General features: G+C 39.9%; 1 protein-coding gene across 6 annotated transcripts in view; it reads left to right on the top strand.

Moving 5' to 3' along the window:
* SOX5 (SRY-box transcription factor 5) overlaps positions 1-27,162 on the top strand; it is a 537,054-nt gene that overhangs the window by 160,599 nt on the left and 349,293 nt on the right. The window lies entirely within an intron of this gene.

Genomic DNA, 27,162 nt, shown 5'->3' with positions numbered 1-27,162 from the left:
GATCCAAAGCAAACCTGGGAGCATGCAGATTTCAACACAGTTTATATATTAGTAGTGTACAGGTGTGATTTGTCAGCAAGTATGCAGAGGTGAAAAAGAGCAAGCATGGTGTAGTGGTCTGAATGCTGGACTCTTGGAGGCCAGGGTTTGATTCCCTCGTCAGCCATGGACTCTCATGTAAATCATGTAAGGGTGACTTCATTAAGTCACAGTCTCTCAGCATTAGAAGAGGCAGTGGCAAGCCTCCCCTGAATAAACTTTGCCAAGAAAACCTTATGATAGGTTTGCCATATGTTGGGGTTGACTTGAAACATGGACTACAACAATGCAGAAGTGAAACCAGAGCTTGGGGGAAAAAATGCCAGTAATTCCCAGCATTTTCCAGTCATTAGGGCTATTGGAGGATTCTGGGAATGGTTGTCCAAAAAAGTAATGTTTCTAAGTTCTGGGAGTATATTGTTCATGCATTTTTCATGCCATTCTCTACAAACCAAGAACAAACTCATTCTCAGAGTAGGTATCAGCATCCATACCCCAGATGGGTGGAAACATAATGATGGGGCGGTGGGGGTGGAGATGGTAATGATGCAGGTATGGGGATCTATTCAGCAAGCTTAATGGCACAGATAACTGGCTCACAATTTGGGGGACAGTAATGGAATACTTGGGTTGAAGAGGGGGAATGGAAAGGAGGAACTTGTCAAATAGCATGGCTGACTTGCCGGCTGGCAAGAATCATGGAAAGGAAGACTCTACAGGTTCCACTTTTACCGTTAAAAAAGCAATGCCCAAATGGACTCTGATGGAAACTGACAGTGCCAGAATCCCATGCAACAGCATGAACATGTTCAACAATTTTTTTTCTTTCTCTATTCCCCTATGAACCATCTTGTGTGACAATGTTTTTCTTCACCGTATTTCTGCTGACATGGATAGAAAGTTTGTCCTATAGAACTGGGGGAAGGAATTGAGTACGATCTTAGGGTGCATCTACACTGTAGAAATAATACAGTTTGATACCACGTTAACTGCCAAGGCTCCATTTTACAGAACTGTGGGATTTGTAGTTTTGTGAGATACCAGTGCTCTTTGGTAACAAAGGTGAACTATTGTGTAAAACTACAAATCCCAGGATTCCTTAGGTTGGAGCACAGCATTTAAAGTGGTGTTAAACTGCATTATTTCTACAGTGTAGATTCACCCTTAAACAACCTATTCTCCCACCCTCAAAAACAAATTATACGTAGTGTCAGTAACCTTCACTCTGGAATTGTTTCTCTTGTACCTTTAAAAGTTGGAAAAATCAGAAAGAAAGAAAAATGTTTAAAAGAATGCAGTTTAAACATTGTGATATGTGAATTTCTGGGGAACAAGACAGTGTTAAAGCCAGAGCTGTAACAAGGGCAGGTTCAACGATTGGGCATCTTACCTGTTGCTGTTTTTAAATGGAGGTATGATACTTAGATATGAGGAATACCTGACTGCAATGATCCTTGAGTTTTCTTCACCCTTTCCTTCAGTAACAAAACTGTGTTGCTTATTCCATAATGTGTGTGGGGGGAGGGGTGCACATACACATCTGGGGGGGGGAATCTAACAATTTATTGAAACATTTTTATAATATGGGGCTTCCCCCTGTTTTCTATATAGAAAGCAAAAGGTTAAACATGCTGCACCACTTCAGAAAGAATATGGAGTGTTGATAATCTTCTTTCTTGGATGAAGTACCTTTTGAGAAGAATTACCTGCCAGGTGGCTAAGGATGCCCGTGTGAGACAGTAGATTTGTGTGAATTTATCTTATAAGGAGGGTACACAGAAGTAAAGTGAATGGAAACCAACACCTAATGTAATATCTTAAAATGTACATTTTTTGCTTTGGTTATTCAGCACTGGAGAATGCAGCAGGATACTTCCCTTCCTTTCCCTTCCCTTCCCTTCCCCTATATTCACAAAAGGGCACTAAAGAGGAAGTATATATTTCTTAGTGAGGATAGGATTTTAATTTGAAAGTCTCTGTTTTATTAGATTTATTGAAATAATTACATCCAGCTTCTATCCAAAGATTTCAGGGTAACGTAAAATAAAGCAATGTGATCATTTTTTTAAAAAGTAAATACAGGTGTGTGTCTCCCTTTTCCAAAATTCCAAAGTCCAAAATATTCAAAAGTCCGAAACTGTTTGCATGGATGGCTGAAATACTGATACCTTTGCTTTCTGATGGTTCAGTATACAGAAACATTGTTTTGTGCACAAAATTATTAGAAAATACTGTGTATAAAATTACCTTCAGGCTATGTGCATGAGGTGTATCTGAAAAATAAATGAATTTCATGTATAGACATGGCTCCCATATCCAAGAAGTCTCATGGTAACCCTATGAATGAAAGAAGAGTGGAACAAATGTTTCACATGTTTTTTGAGTGCTGCACACCCACTATCTCAATTTTTGTTTCAGTTTTGTAATTGGCCTTATATATTAGACTCAGTGTGACTTTTCCATATTCGGAAAACCTAAAGCTAGAAGACACGGTCAAATCAATATGTGAAAGGCAGCTGGGCCCAAAGTTTGGAAGCTGCCTCACGACATACAAAATGTGTTCCACCACTGAGACATAGCCCTACTATTCAATGGGGTCAGGATGGAGAAGGAAGTCTGCTTCAGTCCATGAATGCCGCTTTCTGCATTGCATATTTTGTGTACATAGTTCTTTATAGTAGTGATATGACTGGGATATGTGTGGTGTGTGTTAGGTTATTTAGGACTGAGATATGAGCCACGTCCTTGGAATATGGTCAGGATTTTTTTTTTTATGTAGTACATTAATCTTCTTACAGTCCAGTAAGGTAGGCCAGGATTATTATTGTCATATTGCAGATGTGGGCTGGTTAAGATGGGGAAAGGTTTGCCGGAGCCCACCATACCAATTCATATAAAGAACAAGATTGAATTTGGAGAGGAGGAGTCCTGTTCCCAGCTCGGCTTAGTCATTCAACTACATCAATTCTGTGCTTGTATAATAGAACATTTTTTCAAACAGAGAGCTGTTGTGGGGTAAGAATGCAAATTTCAGGTGTACCTTTTGTACATCTAGCTTGAGATAGGCTCCAGCCCACACCTCATTTAATTGTGATGGGACAATACAGAATGTTGTGAACACCAGAGTAGTTATTGTGCCAGCTCTAATAATGAGAATTTTCATTGTTTGGGGAAAGCTGTCTCCTACACTCTAGACAAAAGTGTAATTACTTTTGAACGATGTGGAATGTGCTCTGCTTAAATAGCACGGCAAATAGATTTGCAAAGATTCAGATATGGCTTGCTTAGATGCCATATGTGCAGCATGGCAATAAGGCATACTTAGAACGTAGCATAATTATGCATTTTGGCATACAGACGAAGCATACACACAATTTCACAGTGTAAGCCCAATTCTATTGTTTCTCTAAGAGGCAGACCAGCTTCCCTGAAGAAGGCTAGTTCAGTTAAAATAAAGCGAATACTGGTGATCAAAGTTTGCAATTGTCTTTTTTTCAATGTCTCTTCCTCTCTCATGCTTAATTGATATTTATCTTATGATGGAATTATATTGTTGCAAGCATTGTTGTGCTAAATGTCATTGCTACAGTACTACTTGAAAGCTGTTTCCATACATATAATTTCAGGCTTGTAAACTTCTGCCTTTCAGTGCTTGTACTTACATTGTCTTACAAAATTATTCTCAGAGCTGACTATATAAACAATGCCACCTGTAGGCATTAAGCAAGACTAGAAATTGTGCAGCCCACCTGCAAAGATTCTGCTGTGATTTCATTTTGGTACCATCCTGCCTTACAGTGATTGGTCTAAGGAGCACAAGATGGTATCCATGAGTCTCTTATCACCCTGAGCTTCACAACAATCCTATAAGTCAAACTAGCTGGAGGACAAATGATTGACCCAAGCTCACCCAGTCTGCTTGGTGGCTGACTGGGATTGGAAACTGGATCCCTCCAGTATGTCTTGGACATTCTAGCCATTGTACCATATTGACCTTGTTTCAGTACTCCCCAATGGCCAATGATCATGGATTTGAAGCCTAACAGCATTCTAGGGGGCATGTTCAGAATCTTCTGCTGTTCAGATAGAGAATTGGTGTTCCTATCCAAAGATTTGGAATGTTGATTTCTGGGACTACAGCTCCCAGAAACACTAGCCAGCATGCCACCCACCATGCTTGCTTGGTGGTTTGGGGAATGGTGGTCCCATCTCTGTTCATACCTGAGATCCTTTAAACTGAGGTGTCAGGAGTCTAGTTTGTAAACTTTAGCATGGAAATCATGTATTAGTGAGATAATGTACTCCTTTCCTCAACAGTATTCAACAGCCTGAAACGTAAGTTGTTCACAGAAGCAACCATAAAAAGTATCATTTAGATCCACTTTGCGGTATGTTAGTCTTTGTGTCTCTATGGGGTGGGAGGTTCTCATTAGTTATAGAAAAGTAGAGGTATAACTGTAGGCTACATATTGTGTTCCCTGTACACATTGTCCCCAGATTCTCATCTGCATCTTATTTGAGGGAGTGAGCATCAGGTCTCCTTACACTAGAATTGGTTAAGACAGAGGCGGGTACAGACCGCCCAAAAAGGGCGGCCTGCCGGTGCCTTGTTTTACCACGCGAGGAAGCCGCAGTGGACAAACTGCGTGCTTCCTTGCATGGCAAAAAGAACCTGCAAAAAGTGGGTTCTTTCTGCGGTGCCCTTGTGATGCCGCAGTGCACCAATGTTGCACTCGCGATGTCACAAGGGGCACGACATGCAGATGCTAAGCATCCAACGTGTCAAAATAGTGGCACCTGTGTATACAGGGTGCCGCCATTTTGATGCACTCATCACATGCTAGGGGTGAGGCACGTTTGGGCAGTGAGCCCTCAGCTAACCCCTAGCACATGATGAGGGCGCACTATAGGCCCGACTAGATCGGGCCAGAGTTTCTAAAACATCCCTACAATGGCATTTGTAGGTACAGTTGGCCCTTCTAATACACAGATTTTTTATACACAGATTCAAGCATATGCGGTTTGAAATGTTCACAAAAAGTATAAATTTCAAACATCAAACCTTGATTTTCCTTTTTTTAAAATAAGAGACAACATTTTGCTATGTCATATTTAATGGGACTTGAGCATACATGGATTTTGTTATACATGGGGGATCTTGGAACCAAACCCCAACGTATAACAAAGGTCCACTGTCCATGGTAAATTGTTTCAAGATTTACATTGCCAAGCCTGGGATGAATAACAGTCACCTGTGCTGGTCAATAGGACTACACTTTCTGCTTGCTATATTTCATATTCCAGTGTCCAGATTGAGCCAGTTAAGCCCAGGAGTCTGTGCTGGACAATTTGTGCTCTAGTTCTAGGATTGGTAGAGATGCCTACCGCTCTGGTGTGATCATGACAGAATATCTCCAAATCACCCACTTAGAATGGTTTAGAAATTCATTTGGTCCAGGTTTTCTAAAATCAAACAATGAACTGAACACAATATGCAGTTAGAAATCAATAGATAATTCCAATTTAGTGATGCATTTTCTCAAAGAAAAAAAAACAATGTGCTCAACAACATCAACACGTGTACAAAGGCACTGTATAAAACATGAACAAATTGTGACAGACATGGGGAGTCATTCTGCTGGGGACTTTGTTGTCGTGTGCCTTCCAGTTGTTTCTGATTTCTGGTGAACCTAAGGTGAATATATCATGGGGTCTTCTTGCAAGATTTGTTCAGATAATGTTTGCCTTCCTCTGGGCTGAGAGAGTGTTACATGGCCAAAATGATCGAGTGGGTTTTAATAGCTGACAGGGATCTGAATCCTGGTCTCTAATCACAACGCCCTGCTGGTAAACAGCCTTATGTGTGCAGAAAATTGAATTTAGTAATTTCACAACGTCTGTATTCACCTAGGGCCTGCTGTGCAGCTACAATGCATTGGCTTCCATTGTTCATTGCACAGTGAACACTGAAGTGCTTTGGGATACTCCCCTATGCACATCTGGACACTGGCTAGGAAGTGCTGGAGCACAATAGGAGTGTCGAATACCCATTGTGCTTCAGAAGTTTTTCATGTGCACCAGAAGTTCCTGACTTGCATTGGTGCACTCCTGCCAGTGTTCAGAGGCACACTTTCACAATTCACTAACAGGGTTTTGTTGCATTTCTGCAATGTAGCTACAGTTTGGTAAATTAAACATTTATATTGTGATATAGGATCTTGTCCAGGATTTAACCAGTGATTGCACATGTACAGAAATGTGGTCATTTGAAATACACACACATGTTTAAATTTATATGGTGGGGAGCTTCTATGGAACTGAGATAGAAAGAAGGCATAAGAATGAGAATCTCAACATGACTGGATTGGGCAGATTCTTTCATCTTCTTGACTCCTTTGTCAGTTTGTAATTTTTTAAAAAAGTTTATGAAAAGTTTATAGAAAAGTTCATGATGCAAAATGCTTAACCCTAGTCTTTGCAGCTGAGGGCATTTATAAAAATGGGGAATGACATGATGCACTTTTACAATATAATGGAGTGCTGCGGACTAGCCAGGACAGGCCTCTTCAATGCCTTGTTATGGCTGACTGAAAAGTTTGATGCCCACAAGGACAAATACATTTGGAGAGTGAGGGTGTGGTTGGCTTGCAGCTTCTTATTGAGAAGCAACTCTCTGTGAAGCCCTGGTGAATTGTAAAGGGAGTCATTTGGAATCAGTTAAGCAGAAAATCATCACCTGGAAAGCAAACACCTTGTTTTCTAAATGTGCTGGGAACCGTATATTTTCCATTGTTTTCAGCTGTACAGGCACACACCTAATTGGGGGGGGGGAGAAACAATTGAATGACTTCATAACAGAAAATATTTGTGCTGGAACCTCTTGTGTCAATATGAGGCAAAGGCTGGTTTACCTTGGAAATAGTGTACAAAGCAGCGAGGTGGAAATGTGCAATTCAGAATCCATCAGAGTATTTTAATTGTTTAATTTGTGGCAAAGCTCTCTCCACATAACTAAGAATTTTGCCCACCCATCCCCCATGATATTTTCCTTCAGTTCCTAAATTTTTACCTTTACAGTAACTTAAAACTTCAGCTGAGGAGTTAAAAATATAATTTAATAGGGATGTACAGTTGTCCCTTCAGATTCACGGCTTTGGGGTTCGTGGATTCGATTATTCGTGAGCCCCTAGTTGTGTGCGTGTGCACTCCTCCCTCTCTGTCCCTCCCAGGCTTTTCCGCTGTGAGTGATGGAAAAGCCGGGAGGGTGCATGAGCACAGCTAGGGATTCACAATAATTGAGCTCCCTGAAGCCTTGGAACTGAAGGCAGAAGCAGCAGGCACACCCTCCTTCCTTCCCTCCTAAGGTTTGAGAGAGGTCCAGGGATCTCTCTCAAGCCTTAGGAGGGAAGGGGGATGTGCCCCAAGCATTTTGTCACCCTACCTGTTTAACTTGTATGCTACATAAATTAAGATTAGAATTTAAGGATGAAGGCATGAAAATTGGAGGAAGCAGATGACACCATGCTGCTAGCAGAAAATAGCAAGCAATTGGAACAATTCCTAATGAAAGACAAGGAGGACAGTGAAATAGCAGATTTACAGTTGAACATTAAGAAAACAAAAAAATAATGATCACAGATGATTTACATAACCTTAAAGTAGATGATGAAGACAGAAATAGTTCAAGATTTTCTATACCTTGGCTCAGTCATAAATGAGAATGAAGACTACAGTCATCAAATAAAATTAATAAGAGGCTAGGACTTGGAAGGGCAGCTATGAGGGAACTAGACAAGATCCTGAAGTGTAAAGATATATCATTAAATAACAAAATCATGATTGCCCATGCCATCGTATTTTCAGTTTCTATGTATGGGTCTGAAAGCTGGACAGTAAAGAAAAGCTGATAAGAAGAAAAATTCATTTGAAACGTGGTGATGGAGAAGCATCCTACAGATTCTATAGACTGCTGAAATGACAAATAAATGGGTCCTTGAGCAAACCCAGTGTGAACTCTTCCTAAAAGCAATGTGACTAAGCTGAGACTGATGTAGTTTGGCCATATCATGAGAAACCACTAGAAAAGACAATAATGCTTGGTAAGGTAGAAGGCAGTAGGAAAAGAGGAAGATTGCATTTCCGATGGAGAGACTCAGTCAAGGAAGCCAGGACCCCTAAGACCTGAGCTAGACAGTTGATGACAGGGTGACTTGGAGTCTCTCATTCATAGGGTCACCATACATCAAAGTCCACCTGATGGCCGTTTACAGCAACATTTTGCTGACTCCTATCCTTTACCAGCAAAGCATGTAAACATGTTCAGATTTACTGAGAAATTTCCTGGGTGGGCTTCCCAGTTATAGTAGCGGGTTAAGAGCACAACGTTGGAAATGAAATAACAAATCTTGATATATTTGCTATCCCCATACAATCCTCAAAATACACCTTTGGTGCCACAGAATTTAGAACTCTCTTGACATTCAGTTGCTTACCCCTTTTCCATGCTAACAACATCATCAACTTTGGAGAAAGGGAAAGATGCAACAACAGCTGGTTTCCATGCACCCAATTAAGATTTTCAAAAAAACTCTCTTCTTTCTCTTTTCTCTTTCCTGCATCAGCATAACTGTGAAGTTCAGCTCTGTGTTTCCAGTTGCTAGTGAAATGCAGTGTACATGTGAGCAGATGAGGCATCCCCTCATGTTTAGTAAGGGCAATAACCTCTGTGAACCCTGTGAAGCTAACATCACAAGATAAAGCTATTGAGTAGAGTTTGTGTCTAAATTAACTGGGGATGACTTTGCCACAGATCCCCAAACAATGCTATCATTATCTGTGGGAGGAGGGTTTTACTTCAGCATCCCTTCCCTGTGCTTTGAAAGGGGAAAAAACACACACACACAAACCTCAAGCCAGCCCTAAGGGGAGAATGAGCTCTGGAAACAGGATTATCTGTTTGCAAGCTGCAGATAGGATACAAGGGAAAGTCACAGAGAATGCTTGCTGATAATTTGGAACAAGGGCCAATTAAAATGCTTCGCATCCAATAATTGTTTCTATTACTCTAGTGACATGATATCCTTTTGATTATTCAACATCATCATCCTGTTAATAATTAATTGTATCTTTTGAAATATAATGATGGTGTATTATGCACAGGACTAAAAAAAAGTGCTCCCTTCCCCCCATTTCCCCTAATGGCCTGATCAACAATCCAGGTAAGATGGAAGGGCTTGGATTGAACCCAGTACTCAAAGTAACTTCTTTGTTTACTCATTGTTATGTTGCATTTACTTGGCATCACGCGTAGCCAGTTCTGCTGTTTTCCTGGGTACTCCTTTGAAAGTTTTCCCCCCTCTGAGCTGATAGGTGGCAGTGGTGGTGGTGATGTGTGCATGCATGTGGCAAAATGAGAGAGATTTCAAATACATCACCAGCCTGTCTGGTGTGGTTGTATAATGTACATTCCACGCAACCTTTCATATCCACGGGTTCTGCATCCATGGATTCAACCAACTACAGCTCGAGATTATCCCCTCCACCAAAAAAAAAATAAAAATAAATAAAAAATTAAAATTAAAATTCAAAAAAATTCAAAAAAGCTAAACCTTGGTTTTGTTCACAATGTTATATAAGAAACACAATTTTACTACCCCACTGTATATAATGGAAACGTGAGCATCCATGGACTTTCATATCTATGGGGGTCCTTGAACCAAACCCTAGTGTATACTGAGGGCCCACTGTGCTAAAGCTGTTCAGGGCTCTTGTGCCTTTAAACTGAAAACTTCCTCTTTGCAAGTTCAGATCATTCCATCACTTCTTATTGATCTACATTGAGGGGTTGATGATAAATAGACTTTCTGAATTGCCCAAATGGGGATTTTTTTAAAAAAATCTTTGCTAACCACTTTATTGAGTGAACATATTTCACAAAACCTTCTGTTTTAATTCATGGTAAAATGTGTGGCATTAGCTGGGTACCAGGCTTTAATGGATGTTGGAAAAATCTCTTTTCTTCAATGAAAAAGGGTATCTTAGCATGTCAAATTAGTCCTTTGATTTCAGCCATCATGATTTTTTGCTTCAAATGAGAGGTTTGTTTTTTTAAAAAGTGTCATTTTTCTATCATCAGTAGCAACAGCATAGAAAAGGTTTTGGGGTTTTTTTGGGGGGGTGCAAATTGATGAGATCCTGCATTCTTAAACATAATCATGCCAGTGCTATGTGGTTATTGTAACTACATCTGGCAACTGTTGTTCTTTTTGGTGGTGGTGTTGTGCCTTCAAGTCATTTCCAGCTTATGGTGACCTTAAGGCAAATCTATCATGGGGTTTTCTTGGCAAGATTTGTTCAGAGGAAATTTGCCATTGCCTTCCCCTGAGGCTGAGACAGTGGCATCACTACGTTTGGTGTCTCATGGTGTCACCTGTACATTGACTTCCTCCCATTTCACACCATACAGAATCCTTAATAATGCTTTTTTGCAATGATGGTACTCATAAATTGTAATTCCCATATACCACTGAATGTAATGCTAATAGTTAAACAACTAGCAAAATTAAAATTATACCTTCATATTACAATGTCACATGCACAACAAATGTATGTACATATACATAGTGAAGATTTGGTTAAATGTGATGTTTTAAAAGAAAATTTTAAAAATCATTTTTTAAAAAAAATTCAAATTTTGAATTTAAATTTTTAATTTTAAAAAATTCTGGAGCCTCTCCTCTCTCTTCCCACTGAGCTTCACCCCATTTTCACCATCTTTTAAAGCATTTTAAAGGGAAGCAGATGAATGCCACAGCTCTTTTCTGCACTCCCCACACCTTCATTGTAATGCCACTGTGTTGAGAGCATGTGACTTGCCCATGATCAGCCAATGACCAAGTTTAGAATCAAACCATTGTCTCCAGAGTCATAGTCCAATGCTCAAATGCTTGTTTATCTATTAGCATTACATTACTCTGACAGTGCCACTGTTTCAAAAATCCACCTTTTAAACTATACAGCACCCCAGCTAAAGGGAATCCAAAGCACTGCAGACTGGGATGCTGTGAAATGATGTCTGCAGTGCTTTCCTGGTCATAGAGCACTTTGAGAAAAGGTAGCTGAGAAGACACTGCAAGTCCTGTACCAACTGCTTGTCTCAATGTGCATAATAAAAAAATGTGCATAACAATATGCATAAATTTCCACGCAGAAAAATAAACAAATGCCTAAATCCAACCTGATACTAGTGGGTGATCACTAGGAATACAGAACTTTGTTCCTTTCTTCCCTGAAACCCTCCATGACTCCTGGGGATTTGCTCCAGAACATTTCTTAAGTCTCCAGAGCAAGTTTTGAGAGTGGGGTGGAGGCTTGGGAGTAGAAGTGAGTTGTCTGCTCCCAGTGAAATTACCCTAGTGCTTGCAATCTGATATGGACCTAAGTCAGGATGGGTTTTGAGGAGGAAATTGAAAAACTTCAATGAGCTTGAATTTGTTTTGCAAGTTTTCATATCCCTAATGGTTGTCCTATCCTCAAGGGCAGGGGTAGGTAAACTTTTTGAGCCGGGGGCCGGGTTGCTGTCCCTCAGAGAACTGGGGGGCCGAAAAAAATAAATAATTAATTTTTTTTTTAAAAAAAATTAATAAACCAGGACAAATGTAGGACAAAATTTTCTAATGGAGGACACTTTTTTTAAAAAAATGGAGGACATGCTAAAACATTTGCTGATTTTTTTAAAAAATGTTAATATAAATGCATGTTTCAGAGGCTTCTACAGACAATTGCCCTCCTTGCCCGCTGCTTGCCCCCTTTGCCTGCCGCTTGCCCCCCATTGCTCGCCTCCTCCTGATAGGCCAAAGGCCCCACGCCCTCACGCGAGAGGCCAAAGGCTCCGGCAGCAATTGGCAGCAAGACCAGGCTGGGGCCGGTCCCAAGGCCTTGCTGGGCCACAGCCGGCCCGCAGGCCGCAGGTTGCCTACCCCTGCTCAAGGGAATGCTTTCTGTATTTCATACCCAATATCTGAAGCTGATCTATGCCCCTTCCCTGGCCAGCAATACTGCTCTTGGAAACATTTATTTGGAAACACACAGCAGATTTTATGACTCTGGAATCTACATCAGATATGCCTTCCTCTGTGTATCTCCATCTGCATGCCCATGTACATATATCAGTACAAAGGGTACACTCTAAATGAAGCTGTCATACTTAAATCACACAGTTGGTGCTCTAGCTGTAATTCCAGCTTAGTTCCTGATCTGTGTTTAATCCAAACATGCCGGCTGTCTATGTGCATCTCTAGCTTTATGTCTTGGTCCAGCATGCTGTTTCAGTGGTTTACCTTTTGGCATGTTGCTCTGTGTGTTTTATCATCAGCCATGAGCTGAAGGAAAGAAAAGGAGATGTCAATAAGAAGGAGGAATGGAGAATACTTATTGTCTCAACCAGGAGTAAAATGCACTACAACGTATTTTATCTGTTCAACTACTTGTGTTGAGAGCTCATCTGTTATAGTGACAATACCTGTGCTGTCTTTCTAAGGGAAAAAGAGGTGACCAGAGCTTCAAGAATGATTGGTGAAATTCCAGGTTCAGATATCGTCTCAGACAGCTCTTTCTCTTTCTCTCTACTAACAGTGTTTCTTTGCTATGTGGAGATAATAATAATACTGACTAGCCCCAATGGCCTAAATCCAGCTAGTATTTTCAGCTGTGTATATGTATGTGTTGTGTGCCTTCAAGTTGTTTCCAACTTATAACAATCCTAAGGAAAACTATCACAGTGTTTTCTTGGCTAGTTTCTTCAGAGGGAGGTTGCCATTGTCACCCTCTGAGGCTGAGAGAATATGACTTGCCCAAGATCCCCAGTGGGTTTTTGTGGCCGAGCTGGGATTTGACCCCTGGTCTCCAGCCCAACACTCAAACCACTGTGCCGTATTGGCTCTCTCTAGTTTCAGCTAGAGTAGATTAACTGACTCATTGGGATTTACAAAAGTGTAGACTTAGCAAGTGTAGATTGTTAATTCAATTGTGTCTAATCTTATTAGGAGTAATATTTAGATTGAGGTATACATAATTTAAGGGAGAGGATCATTGTACAATACATAACGGCATTCCAAATATTTCAGGATCTGTCCTTAGCAAGTTTTTTATGGATCACTTTTGCAAATCCAGTTGATTCACAGAGTCTACTTTAGTGGATTTCTTTAGAGGATCATAAAGGCTGAGGAGGTCAGCCAAAATCCAGGGAGAGTTGTTGCCAGTCAGAGTAGACAATATTGGACCATGGAATTCTTGCCTGAAGACGCTCCCTTCCTCTATAACTGGCAGTCCAGTTTATGACAAACACTGTGGAGATGAAAGAAAGACTTAATATGGGACTGCCATTAGAAGCCCTGTATGTTTTAAACCAAAGTTCCATCTCGAGATAATATACGTGAAATGTTTGAACATACTATAAATGCAGGGGTGCAGCCCTATGTGTGTAACAGACCTTACTGTCAGTAGGTATGTGGCATTGTATAGCTATAAGATTTTGGCTGTCTTGTTGAAAAGATGGTAATGCTCTCTTGGTGCTTGATATATATTATTCCCACTTCTATGATATTTCTTTCTTTCTCTGTGATTCTACACTTTAGTGTGTGTGTGTGTGTGTGTGAGAGAGAGAGAGAGAGAAATATTTTGTCTCTTCTACATTTTCTTCTGTTTCATGCTGAACAGACTACACAGCTGACAGCTTAAAAAAAGCCACCCAGCTCTCAAAATTCTATCCAGCTTTAAACTCTTATGTTTATAACCCTGAATATCTCTAAAATGTCTTTACCTAAAACACTTTACGGTTTTTATTACCAGGTTTATGCCAGTAATAATATTCGCATCAGCTTTCTTAGGGATAATCTTTCGGCAGAACCCTCGCAAGAAAGGCTTTTGAAAACTATCGTTGCCGGCAACGCAAAGCTCGAAACATGAAACATCGGTATAATCACCCCTTCTGACAACTTAACATGACAGATTGAAAAATACAAGCCGATATGGAAGCGGGATCAATGGATTATCAAAGTCCTAAAACATCTTCTCTGGAGGGGTGGGCAAAGGGGGGTGTTTGTGGGCTGTTGGCATGCGTAAGACACTAAGTTTGCATAGCTTATAATAACGCAGAGCCAGGGCTGTCTGACTGGCAGGGAAGTTGAGAAGGAGAGAGCGGAGAGATTTACATGAGAGAACTCAGGGGGCTTTGTCACGGCAATTGTATAAAGTGATATACAGTACAAATCGACTGGAGCATGTCCCTGGATAGCAGGCGGTTTACAGCCTCTTCGAGCAGAGATTACTGCTTTATCTTGTCATACTAAATTAACGTGGCAGCACACTGTTAAACAGTGGTGACCTCTTCATCTGTGGAAATTGCTGCCTAGAGGAAAGATAGTATTTAAGACTCTCTCTCTCTCTCCTATTCTCTCTCTCTCTCTTTTTCTCTGTCCTTCCTTCTTTTTTCTTCCTTTAGGGGACCTGGAGGGTTTTCAGTATAAGGTTCTTGTAGCATTCCAGAGGATAAGGGGACACAGATGAAGGCAAGAGTTGGAAGAGAATGCTTTTAACACTAAGGTGAAAAGAGTTTTGTGCTAATTGGACTCATGTTCAATTAATAACTGTGCGGTGGCAGGGTATTATGCTTTTTGTTTGGTCAGTTTTGATGGAGATGCAGTGTTCTATGTACTGGGAAACCAAAACAAAAATGTAGTACTCTCCCTCCCTCCCTCTTTATTCTGATTTTTAGATACTGAACAATCAGATACAATTATGCCCAAATCTCTCTCTGTTTTCTCTAGTAAGATAGATAGTAGTCTGAGAAAAAACTTGAACTGGTAAAATACTCTGGTGAGGAGAACGACTGTTTTGTTCTCTCTGATGGTATGGTCCCAATCCAAACCCCTTATGCTTTGTATAATTTTTTTATTTGATTTGATTTATATCTTCCTATCTGTCAGGACTGAGATGTAGGTGATTTCCAATGTATTTTTTAAGAAAGAAATTACAGCTATGTGAGAGAACGGCAGTTCCTTTTCAAGTACCCTAATATCTTATTTAATCTGGTGAACATAGATCACCGCCTCGTTGGGTAAACATGAATAGGTAGGAAGCATTTTTATTTTGTATGTGTTCATGTGTGTCCCTTCAAGTTGGCTGTTGTCTTATGACAACCACATGAATTTATTGGAGTTTCTTAGTCAAGGAATACTGCTGCTGCTGCTGCTGTAGCTACCACCGCATCCTCTTCCGTCTCCTCTTATCCTTTATTGTTATATTTATTTGTATTCTGCCAGTAATGGGAATCAAGGTGGCTAACACCATATTTTTAAAAAAAATAAAATTAAAAAATATACAAAAACATTAATAAAAGTATAAATATAAATTTTTAAAAGGAACTAAACTGTTAAACTAGATATGAAACTATTAAAAGTCCATATAAAAACCTTAAAACCAGCACTGCATGGTATTAAAAGCTCAATTTTACTCAGTTTGTAAAAGCCTGACAGCATAAAAATGTTTTGACTTGCTGACAAGGAAGGCAAGTCAACAAGAGGGTAGATTCCAGTAGGTGAAGGTGAACTTTGTTGAGCTTGAGCACAAGGATACTTATCCCCATCCACTGAATATAGATCTTAAAAATGAACCAGTCTGCTAACCACTAATATAAGGGAACAGGACAGATTCTTGCCCTGGTTATAAGTTCTTGAGTAGCAGTCATATTCTTTCCAGATAATGACACAGCTTCCTGTGCATATTGATGCATATGTCCTCACAACCAGAGATATAACAAATTAATCTCAACAGAGTTTCAAGGGAACTGACTCTCCTCAAGCAGATTTATTGCTTTCATGGGGAAAAACTACAGACCAGCCTGGCAGACCTGTCTGACAGAACTATTTAAAAGTTTATGGCCAGTGTTGCATGTTGCATATTTCTGTATCCTGGTGAGCTCTGATCCCATCTCCACAACTGTGCGATTGTGAATGTGCCTGTAGTCTGATACCAGTGGATTGAAATCCATGAAAGCTCATGCTAAAATAATTTAGTTAGTCTTAAAGGTGGTGCTAGATTCCCCCCCCACACACACACACACACAACATTTTACTTTTTGATCATGCTTTTACAGTTGATGACCAGCAATTATATTGTTAACCCAAGCAGTTGTTCTTTGAAGAAACTAGCCTCTAGCTCCAACTGTCAATTGGACTCTAGATTCTATCATGCTTTATCTTTGATCTGTAAGATTCTACACTTGTTCAACCTATAAGCTCTACAGTTACACCACACCATTGTTTCAGCAAGGCCTACACAAGTTATATTTTTCTTAGATTTGTTCCCTGGCTTCATCTCAGGGACTACTATTTTTGAAACTTAATACTGGCAAACTCTAGCCCTTATGAATATACGCATATTTGGTACCCACTAGATTACTGGTTAATTTGATTGATGTTATAGTTGTGTGCCTTGTTATTTATGAGTTATGGCAACCCTTAAGCCTTGGCCAAAGTCACCCACTGGGTTTCCAAAGCTGAGCAGGAATTCAGACCCAAGTCTCCCAGTCTTACTCCAGCACTCAAACCACTACACAATCCTAGGTCCCCATTCAATTGATAGAGGTTACTATTTTGATCTTAATGTTTCACTTAACAAGTTTTCAAGCTCAGATCTAAACCACTGCCTTTAAAAATCACACAAAATATATTTTAAGTTGAAATGTTATCCATCAAATAATTGGGAAAATTTAAATAATTGGGAAAATATGAGGGTTTGTTTGTTTGTTTGTTTGTTTGTTTTAAGAAAAATAGATAGAGAATAAGAAATGGGATGACTGTAAACTCAACAGGACCTGAGTGTCTGTGGAAACAGAATGTTACAAAGTTTTTTGTGGGTTTTTCAGGCTATGTGGCCATGTTCTAGCAGAGTTTCTTCCTGACGTTTCACCAGCATCTGTGGCTGGCATCTTCAGAGAATGTTTGCCTGGAAAGGACTTGGCTGTATATATTGTGTGACCTGGAAAGGCAGGAGTGATTTGCATGTATATTGTTTGTTGTTAATGGCAGTCCTCAGGGTGTGAGGGTCTGCACAAGAGGGTTAATGTCTGCTTGATTAGTGCTCAATGTCTGCTGGGAAACCCCTGACCCTGGGAGATTTCTCATTTGCCTTTGTTGAGTTGTCAGGAAGAAACTGCTAGAACATGGCCACATAGCCCCAAAAAACCACAAAAAACTATGGATGCTGGCCATGAAAGCCTTCGACTTTAGAATGTTACAAGTTTGGATGCTTGTTGAGGGGGGCATATGATCCCTGGCCATGCCTTGTCTAGCATGACCCAAGTATTGTCTCTTCTGACTAGCAGTTGCTCTAAAAAAAATACACCTACCTCCCAGCTCAGCCTCTTGATATCCATTTTACAGGATATCCACTGATGGAACCTGGTCCCTCTGAATGCAAAGAGTATGTTCAGATATGCTTGAGGATTTAGTTAGTCTGAATTTTAAAGGTAAATATCCCTGATTTGCACTTCTTGTAAGAATTCGTGAAGGTGAAGATGATTATCCTTTGGAAGCCACACTCTCCCAAATTTTAATAAATCAATCCAGATCTCTCCCTAGAAGAAACTGTCATGCTTTGGCCATATGATGAGAAGACATGTCTCACTAGAAAAGAAAATAATAGTTTTTGCAGGGTTTTCAGACCATGTGGCCATGTTCTGGAAGAGTTATTCCTGATGTTTCCCCAGAATTTGTAGCTGTCATCCTCAGATGCTGGTGAACATCAGGAATAAACTCGTCCAGAAAACAGCCACACAGCCTGAAAACCCCACCAAAAACTATAGATTCCGGCCATGAAAGCCTTTGACTTCACAAAGACAATAATGCTTGGAAAGGTGGAATACAGTAGGGAAAGAGGAAGACCACATTACAGGTGGATAGACCCAATCAAGGCTAATAGTCTGCAAGACCCAAGCAGGGCTATTGGTGACAGTGTGACTGGAAGAGATCTCATTGATCACCATAAGTTGGAAGGCAGTTAACAACAAAGAACTTTTTGTTTTGGAAAGCCTTTGAGGACTGCTCAGAAGGAAAGGTCCTTTCATGTGCTATAATTTTTATATTCGTTTTTCTTTCTGATGGTTTGTTTTTAATTGCTTTCAATTTCATTGATATTTTTTAACAAAATTATACAATGAAATTGTTAGGTTATATCTGTTTTCACTTTTGTAAGCCAACTTGAATACAAGAGTGAGAGAAAGGTGGGATAGAAATAACAACAGCATATCAACAACAAGGGAATACCAGAGCAGTCTTATACTGGCATGTCTCTTCAGAGGCAAGTCTAATGGAGTTAAATGGAGTTTACACTTTTGAAGTGCTAAGAATTCAACATACCTAAATTATTGGGAGGCATGAATTGAGAAAGATTTCAAGAAAAGAGAAAGTTGGGAGAAGCTAGATTTGTGGTATAGTGGTTTGAGCATTGAACTGCAACTCTGGAGACCAGGGTTCTATTCTCAGCTCAGCCATAAAACCCACTGGTGACCTTGGGCCGGACACACTCTCTCAGCCTCAGAGGATGGCAATGGCAAACCCTCTCTGAAGAAACTTGCCAAGAAAACCCCAAGAGGTTCACCTAAGGATCTCCATAGGTCAGAAATGACTTCAAGGCACACAACAACAAACAGCCAAGAGAAGTGAGTTTATAAAGGGAAGGAAGATGACAGAGATAAATAGATGAGTGGGGAAGGCAGGGAAAACAAATCTAGTCTGCATAAAGGAGAAAAATGAAACAAGAAAGAGGGAGAACAGTAAAGGAGAGAGAAGGCAAGTTAATAAGGGGAGGGCAAGAAAGAGAAAGAAGGGAGGAAGGAGAAGACATTTAGCATTTAGCCAGGGGTTGTTGGGAGGGGGCAAAAGAGGACAGGAAAGAAAGAAAGATAAGGACTAGATAAGTGTAATTGGTAGTTTGGAAAGCAAAAAAGGAAGAAAAGAAGGAGTTGTTGGGGAGAGGAGGGAGAAAGAAGATGAGAGAGAAAAGGAAAAACAAAAGCAAGAATTACAGGGAAAGAGAAAGGGAGCAAAAGCTTGAGCAGAGCTGAAGAAGAAAGATATGTGTACTACAGTTTTTCATACCAATCTTGCTACTCAAATACAGGGGCACCACTAGGTGGGTGCAGGGGTCCAGGACACACCAGGTGACACCCTGAGGGATTGTTGGCACCACTGCTCCCCAAACATCTGCCTTTGGGCAGAAACAGACCATGGTGCTTGCCTGCATCCCTTTAAAATGCTGGGACTCAGTAGAAGAGATGGAATAAGTAGGGCATGTCTCAGTGCGGGGAGAAAGGAGAGGCCTCAATTTAAAAAATATTTTTTAAAAAACAACAACAACATTCTTTTAAAATATTGTATAAAAACATGAAATCTTACTAATATTTTACTTTAACCACATGGCATTATGCACATGTAAATAAATTTAGGCTGGGTGCATGGTATTGCAATTTAAAGGTATAATTTTAATTTTGCAAGTAGTTTATGTCACAAATATTACCCTTACATGTATAGCAATATACAGGAATTAGAACTTATGAATAGCATTAATACAAAAAATATAACTAAGGATTCGGTATGGTGTGGTATGGGAGGAGGTCAATGGGGGTGACACCATGAGTCATTGCACTGGGTGATGCCAACTCTAGTTGCACTACTACTACTCAAGTGCACCAGAGACCAAAAAAGAAAAATGTCATTTCAAGTGAGTGAGGAAGGTGAGAATATTCAACCATTGAGGAAGGCAGGAACAAAACTGAGAAACTAAATAAATAAGATAAGATAAGCCACAAAGTTCCACAGAAAGTATACCAGTTTTTGCCCCCATACTCATATCTCTCATTGAAACCTAGTACTGGCTACAGAATGGGAAACTTTGAAAGGGTGAGAATTGAAGAGAGGAACAGGCCAGACAGACCTTCTGCAACAATGGGGGCCAGAAGCACACGGAAAAAAGTATGAACGTAGGAAGGCAGTTTTATCTTGTCTTCCATACTTTCACCATCATCCACCTCCCAATCCATCTCTCTCAGAAAGCAAGTAGACCAGGACTAAACTCAAACCACTAGGCATTTACCCTTGTCTGCATTCCCAGACCCTGATAAGAAATGTTGGCAGTTTTGCAAATAAGAAAAATAGATTTCCAGCAATGGCAATCCTATTAAACAGAATTTCACAAGACTTTTTCAATGATGAAATAGCTGATGAGGATTTGAGTTAATGAATTGTTGTGTATAGTTTTGTGTTTAGGTAGTTTTATGTGTTTATTTTATTGCAAGTTACCTTGAGGATTTGTTTCAGCACCACAGGGGTTGATATAAATTTGAAAGTGTAAAGGTCTTAAAGAACTGAGCTAAATAAATACATGTAAAAACATAGGCATAAAGACAAGGAAAATTTATCATGATGTCTTAGTTACCTTGACATGGCATTTCATTAACCACGTTGTTCAGCATTGTGTTTACCTTTTTTATCTTTTACACACACACATAACACACATTAATACATGCACACACACACAAAACAACTTCCAGATGGCTCTCTTTCATTTTTTTTTAAAAAAGAATCTCTCTTTTATGACATTAAAAAAGGAGAGAACAGGAAAAGGATATTTAAAACAACAATAACAACAACAGCCCACTTCCTATAGTGTTATCTTTCTTGAAATTAAGCAAGAGGCCATCTGGGTCCTAAGAAGAATATGTTCAGAAGAAGCAAATTGCCCAGCATTGGCTCTCCTCCTAGAAAATTCCCATCATCTTAACAGATTCCCATCAATATCCTAGTTTGGGTTTTCATAGATTTATATAGCTAGTGAACAATTTGTGGCCCTCCAAATATCATTGGATTCTTGTTCTCATTGTCCCTCATAACTGACTCTGTTGACCAGTCAGAGGTGCACTTCAACAATATCTGAAGGACCACAAGTTCCTCATCCTTGATCTGATCCAGTGGCATCACTAGGTTTGGTGTCACCCCAGTCTGGTAACTCATTCTATCATCCTCTCAGTTTTCCTGGCTGGCACCCCCACCACCTTTCTATTAGCCATGCCACCTCTGCCAGGCAACCCATTCCATCTGGCAACCCATTCCATCTGGATCTTGAATGGCTGCTGTGCCAGGCCTGAAAAACATTGCAACCCCCCACCAGCAGCCACTGATGGAAGTGCAGTGTTATTGCCTACTGGCAGCCCATTCTAGGTCTGGCACAGTTGCTGGGTGAGAAAAAAAGGAAGGCAAGTTGATAGGTGTCAGAGGTACCCTACTTGGCAGAGACAGGTGGCTTGGGGGTTTCTTTGAATGGTTAGGAGCAATCGCCCCACTGGGTGTTCACCTTCCCTCTGAGCTATCACCTGGTGCAGTCCATACCCCCCTAATGATGTTTCTAATCTGACCTAACCTTCTGTTCAAGGAGAAAATCACTACTAAAGCATCTCTGATAAATTTGTTTAATCAAAGCAGAATAGAATGATATTGGGTGGAATCCTGTTGGTTAGTCCTGTTTAGAACAGACTCAGTCAATCAATTGTTGAGTAGCGAGTCAACACAAAGTAAATCCCATTGATTGAATGGGTCTACTGTAGTAAGGACTAGAAACAGATTTCAGGCCACCATTTCTTTGAGGAGCAAGTCACCAATATTCACTCAGAATTTGACTTATGGCTATATTGTAAAGTCTGGGAAGGTCTCCACTGTTCCATCTGGTTACATTTTGGGGGAATACTTTCACTTGTTGCAGCCTGACAGTGTGGACCACAAATAAGCCCAACTTTTGCCCATCTTAGCTGATAAGTCCTAGTGCAACTGGAATGATTTGGTGGATTCAAGCATGGCAAATGTCTTAATTTCAGGGGGTTGGTGAATGCTGCTTTGGAAGAGGTGATAGTGTACCTTCTCTAAAGAGGACACCTCTGGACTCAGAGGTGGGCGTGAACTACAGACCTATCACTAAGATTTCCTTTTGGGTTGAAGTGTTTGAGCATGTGATAGCTGGACAACTTCAGAGGCTCTTGGGATAATGGTTATATGGGCCTATTTCATTTGGTTTCAGGCACTGGCATGTGGGCTTAGTTTCTCAAACAAGTTGCTTATGCTTGGGGAAGATACTGTCAATCTTCTTGGATCTTTGATAGCATTGAGCATGGTTTCTTCTTGGACTAGTTCTGCCAGATGAGAGGAGGAGGCACTGTGTTAGAGTGGCTCCTTGGCTATCTACAGGGCTGATTCTACATAGTAACATTGGGGGTGTCTTGTTCACACCCATAAGTATTAAGCTATGGGGTGCCACAGGGTTCATCTTGTCTTCCATGAAACAGTTTTAGGGTTCAGCACTTTCAATTTACTTATCTCAGGCAGATAGTAGGGATATTTAAAGTTCATTAAAAGAAATCCAGAATAGATTGACTGTCCCACTTACATGGAAGTGACTAGCCACCACTACCCTCAACACTTTTCAAAGGATCAATATAAACATTCAAAAGCTCTAGTTCATCTTTGAAGCAACTGTGATCATTGAACAATGTCACTATTACCTGCTAGTTACCAGGATTTAATGCTGCATACCCATGTTTCATTCTGGCAACTATAAAGTGCCTGCTGGACCTGTGCATGCCATATATAGAGATAATATATGCCATATATATGAGACTAAGAACACCCTAGTTCGAGATTCATGATGCATATTGGCCATCCCAGTGAGACTGCTCCATATTACATGGAGGAGAGTAATGAATATGCTTTCTGAAAGGTTCTGGCTCAGATCATACCATGATTTTATACATAGTTATGCACTGTAAATGCAATTGAGGTGCTTCATTCAGGTAAATTAGTTGAGAAAGGTGTGGAGGGTAAATAATGGAGGCCTTGAAGAAGTGACAGGAAGCTATAAGGACCTGTAAAAGATCTGGCAGGATTTTTAGAATTGATGGAGGAGAATTTCGGCTCATTTCATGTTTTTTTTTATAAAATAGGAATTTGCCAGATTCCAAATTTCCTCATGTTATGAGTGGAAAGAATGTGAGATTAAAAATATTTGAATGGAGTACAAATTGGGGAATTGACAAATCTGTCAATCTGAGCCCAGTACTTTAATTCTTGTAAACGTAAAGATGTTCATTCTGTATTAGGGTTTAAGGTTGGCATCTTTCTTTCTTTTCTTTTTCCCCCCAGCAAGCTCCTCGTCTTTAACATCTAGGGGGTAGAAAAATATAACATGGCCATCTTCACGCTGGGAATAAGTATATGTTTTGAGTTTGGTCAGTGCACAGGGGGAATGAATTTATGCAAATTCTCATATGTTGTTGTACTGAAAGTGCTGAAAGTTCATGAGTTTTAATGAATTCCACCGTAGGAGAAAGTAAGCCTAAAGTTTTCATTCTCTTATTGAGGAGGTTCATTGCAAAAAAAATAAATTAAAAAAAAAGCTTACTAATATGAACTATTATGTTTTATTGCACTTAACCTGCTTTCTGTTTGAAAAATTCATACATTCCCTGTTGAGGAATCCATTTTATGTTTTGATAAATAACTGTCATTGTGAAGGTTAATGGAGTGTCACATCTCTTTATTTACTCTCATGTCAGAAGTATGGAGCTCATTCTTCATGACCAATTGACCTCAACACTTAATGGGTGGATATTGTCAGAACAATTATTGCAAATATGCCATTATAGGGCTATATGGATAGGGTCAGACCAGATACGCTCACATCAGAGAAGGATCACACCCTTGCACATGTTTAAGTGCCTCTGTTTGCAGATTTAATCCTAGATCTGAAAATTAAGTGGTGCCTTTTCCATTATTACCAGCCTTTCTACAGTTTAGATAAGCTTGGAATAAAAATGATGCAGCAATAATCAAAATAAACAGGCTCTAGGACTCTAAAAGTTGGTCCAAGAAGACTTGTGAGCTAGTGAAGCATTTGATAACTGAGCTTTTCCTATATGCATATCTCCTCCTTTCATTTGCCTAGCTCTACCATGGAATTATAGTCACTATTCCATGACAAAGATGTAGAAGATAAGGAATGGAGAATATATAGTCTGTATAAAGTTTTGCATGTCATAAATCTATAATGAAGTAGCTAATTGCAAAGATTATTGCAAAATTGTGTTGTCAACTCCACTTGTGAATTGGCTATAAGGGTAGTCATGACTATGAGATGACATGGCTGAATTCTGAGAATTTGGGATGACCACTTGCAAAGCCAGAGCTGGTAGACCCCAGTGATGTTTAAAGAGTGACATTACTAGGGAGACCTGCTAGTGATGTCACTGAACATGGTCTTGTAAACATCAGCCACTGTTGAACATAATATACCATTCAAATAAAAAACACACCATGTGTAACAAGGAAGGGTGTAAAAGGGTGTGTACACACTTTTCATGACAGTGCTCTCACTCTCAGATTCCTGACACTGACCCTGAGGATAGGAGAAGAATTCCCAGGCCCTGATATCTGGGAATCCTAGTGGTTGGTCTGCACAGATGTGTTCCAGAAATCATTCCAAAATCCCCCCCAAAAATTCACAATGCCCCTTAAAATATCTAGCATTGTCCTTAAGAAATAACTTTGAAAAATAATGAAAAAACTTGACTGTACCACTAAAGTCACTCTACCTATTCATTATGTTACTATTGAAATGTAGGGATGTAAAAATTGCTCAGTTTTGGCGAGAATTTAAAAAAAAATTTAATATCAGATTTTAATTTTAATTTTATTTTTATGATTCCATATTGGGTTGTGAGGCTTGGTTTTATTACCTCCCACACTTCAGTTTGCACATAGTTTAAACATTTTCCCCTAACTGGCACAATTTATGCAACTTTCCCCCATTGACTAAAGTGTATGAGTTTTGTTTTTAAGTGCACATTTTATCTGTTCACATTATAAAATATGGACACTGTTTTGTGTGGACTATATTTTTTGGAAGTGTCTTGTGATCTTCACAAATGTGTGAATTATTTAACATGAAGTGTGCCTTTTTTCACAATAAGTCTTGAGTTTGGCACAAATGCTACCAGATTTCCTTCTACCCCTACAGAAATGTGACTTTATTATGGTCTCATTGTCCCCTCCCCAATGGTAATTTCTTAGAAGTTACCTGTAATTAGTTACATTCCAGCTATAGTTAAATATGTCCTATAACTTCTTCTTGGCTTTACTTCGTGAACGAAGATTCAGGAAGGATTCATCCTTGCTTTCTACAAGCGCGTTGATGACGTTGGATGTATCCTTTGAGCCTGTGCAATGGATTTTTCTGGTGGAGCGCAGTGTGCACGAACTGGCCTCACCCTTTAAACCAGAGGTTCGTCTGCTGAGGCCTTGACAAGCATGGACGGTGGCAGCGAGGTCCTCGGGTCGTAGGTTTGGTTCGAGTTTCCTTCTCTTAGATGGTTGACCTTACAGGGTAGACGAGCACCATCTGCCCGAGTTTGGGATTAGAGTTTTCCTTCTCCTAGGATGGTTACCATAAGACTAGAGAGCCCATCCTGCCCTTTGGCGCTCTTGGTCAGACCTTCGGTTGTGACCTGTCTGGCATGGGAGGCCCTGCCAGTGGCTATTATACCACCACCAGCATAGCAAGTCCCTATAACTATAACCTAATCATAAAGGGATTCGAAGTTGTCCAGAAAGGTATTTCTGGATACCAATACTGTTTATCTATCTATACCTTGGGCAAAAGGAAATCTTAGTTATAATGTACAATGGGGCCTTGGTATCTTCTGGGTTTTGATTCCATGACTCCCTGTAGATACCAAATCCATGGGTGTTCAAGTCCCATTAAATAAAATGACATAGTAAATTGCTGATCCTTATGGAAAAGGGTAAAATCAAGACTTGCTTTTTGGAATTAATATTTTTTTGGAATATTTTCAATCTGTGGATGCTTGGATCCATGGATAAAAAATCTGTGGATAGGGAGAGCCAACTGTAAAGTCATTTGTATGTTATTTGCACTACTTTTCTGTATAATTTCATCTGTTCACGTGTGTGTGTGTGTGTGTGTGTGTGTGTGTGTGTGTGTGTATGAGAGAGAGAGAATATATGAGATGAGCATCCACACTTGGAAACATCTTAGAAATACTTCTCTTGATGTCCATCTACATCTACTCTTTACATGTGCACACAATGTCTATGTTCAATGCATAGTCATTAAAAAATGAAAGATAGGAGGGTGTATATGTAAATCCCTGACAGACCACCAAACCTGCCATAAAAAATAATTAAAAAGATGAAGTATGACTCTTGTAACCAAATACCCTGCCTTTGTGTTCCCCCCTGTCTGTGCTCAAGGTCTCTAGGTGCTCAATGGGAGCTTTTTAATTATTTTTCTCTGTTTGATGTTGCTAAGTATAATGAATGGATTTCAGAGGGGTTTTTGTTGAACCCTCGATGCGTATCAGTTCAGTGCTGTTAGGCACAGCGATACCTGGCTGGATCATACCCTGAGATTTGCTCTTTATAGATCTGACGTCCAGAAACACCAGATTGTTTAAAGTCAGGCTCTATTAATCAAACGACACATCCTTGTCACAGGAATGTGATTTCATTCATTCTTAGGGGCAAGAAAGCAGAGGAAACTGTATGTACATTTCTGAAATTGGGGTGGTTGGTTTTATGCCACTTTAATTTATGGGGTAATGTTAATTATAATATTAGACAAATGGAGACTCCAATGAAGTGTTGCAATGTGGAATGCATCTATTTGGGGGTACAGCAATCAGCCAGCCCTGACTACCCATTACAGTGTCAGGAGAAAGGTGGAATATAAATAGAGTATCCAATTAAATGTATGCAAGCATGGTAAACATCAGATTTTCAATGTTTCCCATTCAAAGGACAATATGAATTCTGCTGTAACACTCTTTCACATTGGGGAGTTGCAACTGTGTAATGGATTGGTCATCTGCTGAAGCCCAAGAGGGTTGATTCCCCCCCTATTGTTTTTTTTAAACCTAAAGTACCCCCCTTCTGTAATGGTTGGGGCTACTCCAACCGTGGTGATTCATCCTTCCCTCTCACTTTTCAGATGCCCTATTTTGGCTAG

The sequence above is a fragment of the Sceloporus undulatus genome, chromosome 5 (assembly GCF_019175285.1).
Source record: "Sceloporus undulatus isolate JIND9_A2432 ecotype Alabama chromosome 5, SceUnd_v1.1, whole genome shotgun sequence".
NCBI classification, from domain to species: domain Eukaryota; kingdom Metazoa; phylum Chordata; class Lepidosauria; order Squamata; family Phrynosomatidae; genus Sceloporus; species Sceloporus undulatus.
The sequence above is the reverse complement of the archived record's forward strand: the minus strand, read 5'-3'. Positions and strand labels throughout refer to the sequence as shown.